This window comes from Cavia porcellus, unplaced genomic scaffold (genome assembly GCF_034190915.1).
Source record: "Cavia porcellus strain 051 isolate PalLab524CR breed Dunkin Hartley unplaced genomic scaffold, mCavPor4.1 scaffold_23, whole genome shotgun sequence".
In the NCBI taxonomy this organism is placed as follows: Eukaryota; Metazoa; Chordata; class Mammalia; order Rodentia; family Caviidae; genus Cavia; species Cavia porcellus.
In genome coordinates, this window is record NW_026947506.1 from 50,565,846 (window position 1) to 50,568,516 (window position 2,671).

Consider the following 2,671-nt stretch of genomic DNA (forward strand, 5'->3'; position numbering starts at 1 on the left):
AAGAATGAGCAGGAAGTGATATGCTTCCCAAATCACCCCTCATGGTCGGTCTCTCCATTGGGGCTAACCTCCTAAATTTCTGTGACTTCCACTAATGAAAGTCGACCTTTCTGATTTAGTATATTCCTGGTTTCTCAACACATGATGCTTTCTGTGAACATTTTTTTTTCTAGTAATATTTCAAATTTAAAGTATAACACATGCCACGTCAATGCAGGAATCAGCCCTGAAGATTGTCAGATGAGAATTCTATTAAGTCAAAATTCCAGAGGCAGGGAGATCTCTGAAGTAAAGGAATGCATTGAACTATCATAAATGCCAGTTAGACAAATTGGGCAGTTCCTGGAAAGAATTCCCTAAGCCACCAGCTGCATGACGAGGTAGGAGTTGTAAGCAGAATGCAGAACGCCTTTGGTCACCTTCCTGCGACTGGTGTGAGAGCACAGACCTACACAGAGGAATGCGGAATGGTATTTTTAATTTGTTTGACTTGATGTTCTCAGCTTAATTACTTCTCTTACTAATCTTCTCTGCTGCTCTGTCCTTACTGAATGTTTGCTTAACCCATGCTGCAGGAAGACCGGAGTCTCCTCAGTCCCTGGGTGGTAAGAGGAGCATCTGGCCTGGCCATCCTGCTCTGTGATGTTGAAGGGGTTCAGCGAGTGGCAGCTGGGCAGAGAGATGACGGGTCCCACAGGTCCTGCTGGACAGGGTGGTCAGCTGTGTCCTTCGGCTTCTACTCATGGGACATGGTGCCACAGGGGGGCTGAGAGGGACAACGTCAGGGTCTTCCACTAGGAATGAGAAAGAGAGAAAGGAGACCCCTTGGGAGCAGTTACAGTTATCCAGGCCAGGGAGAAGTTTAGGAAAACGGACTCTTAAAAATATTACACAGCCAGGTGTGGTGGTGCATACTTACTATCCAAGCACTCTGGGAGGTTGAGGCAGAAGGATCACAAGTTCAAGCTCTTAGTGACTTTTCAAGACGTGGTCTCAAAATAAAACAAACAATAAAAATGTCTGTGACTGTAACTCATTGCAAAGGCCCCGATTTGATCCCCAGCACTGAAAAAAATTAAACACAACAAACAGAACGTAATAGCCCATTTCTGTGGGCTGATATGCTTAGACAAGTATTTTTTAAAGTAAGATATTCCTTTTATTTTTTTCTCACTTCTTTTCATTCCCAGTCAGAAGCACAAATCAAAAGCAAGAAGACGAGAGACACAGGCAAAAAATAATAGGAAAATTGCACCCATGCTTGACTGCAATTACCGTCTGGAGCCTCGGAGATCACTCACTGGGGACAGACTTGACCGGCGGATTAGAAGTCAGGGTTTCAAAGATGAAAATGCTCATAATCATGTCTCCTCCTGGGAGGTTTTTGATCGCTGTGTCGCAGCTGGTTCTGCAGACAGGTGTGGAGCAGCGCTTTCAAGTGCACAGCGGCTGCAGCTCCCACGTCGGAGACCCACCCAGGAGCCTGAAAGGGAGTGGGTGGCTTGGACCTTCGCCTCCAGAAACACAGCTCACAGGGCCGCCTGATGGCCCTGGTGGCTCCCTGCAGGCCCGAGTCCTGCCTGGTCTCTCTGTGGCTTTGAGGCTGGGCAGTGGGCGTTGCTTCTCCCCCTTGGCCACTGAGCTCCTGTTTCAGTGTGTCTGCTTGGCACACCCTGGGGCGTGCACTGCACCAACAGTGAAGAGGTGGCACATTTCATTTCCCAGCACCACTAGGAGCTCGTTAGATCAGGCTCTACTTCAAGGTTTACGATGTCCTGCCGCAGGGAATGGCATTTTCCTCCTGGATGCGAATTTCAGTTTCCAGGTCTTCACTTACGGTTCTGTCGGCTTCCTTGCTGTCTGTGTACCAGTGCTGGCAGACACTCTGAAGCTGGGAGCTCCGCAGATACCCCACCCTTCCGGCACCTCTGCCTTCCCCGCCCAGCCACCTGCCAGCTATTGCTACAGGGTTGGAAAGTTATTTTACTATTCACTGATTTTGATTGATTTGTACAATGCGTGGCAGGCATAATTAGTTCATTACATGTGCCCAGAAGACGCCACTCAAATCAGGGTGACTCAGGTCTCCAACCTTCTTGTTACTTTTGCTCACAGCTGCTGAGCTCCTCTCTTGCAGTTTCCATGATGTGTACAACAGGCTACACTGACCGGTTAGGGTGACCCACTGAGTGGGCTTGAGTGTGCTGTAAATCAATGTATTCTGTTTTCAGATGGTTCTGGGCATTGGACGGGATTCTTATTTTTCCTAATTCAGCACCCTGGTGTCACCTGCAGTAATCAGGCATTTAGTGTGTCTGGATATATCAGGGCTCTGCCACTTTGAGTAGTTAAATGGTTCTTTAGACATGAACTGAAGAGGCCTCACAAACTGTTCCTTGGGCACTGCATTCCTCATGCTGGAAGAGTGCTGGGAGGTGGCTTCCGCCAGCTAATTCTGGGGCTCTTCCTGCTCTAAGGGTGGAGCAGCCCAGCCTTACTGACAGTCCTGCAGGACCCTGCTTTATGGAGCTGAGGTGACTTGGAACCGGCCCTTGGACCAGCCAGCAGCCCTGTCCTTCGGGGTCGGGGCAGACCTGGTGCAGAGTCTCCGTAGCTGTGGTGCTGGGCGTGGACAGATCCTGTGCAGTGGTCAGGAAGTGAGGCTCTGGCC

The 2,671-nt window shown here is 49.4% G+C and overlaps 1 long non-coding RNA gene across 1 annotated transcript; it reads right to left on the bottom strand.

Moving 5' to 3' along the window:
• Positions 1-461: 461 nt before the first annotated feature.
• Positions 462-1,857, bottom strand: LOC134472386 (uncharacterized). The gene is made up of 3 exons (XR_010042191.1): positions 1,302-1,857; positions 920-992; positions 462-794 (listed from the first exon to the last, which is right to left on the bottom strand). It is a non-coding gene; the product is annotated as an uncharacterized LOC134472386 (long non-coding RNA).
• Positions 1,858-2,671: the final 814 nt, after the last annotated feature.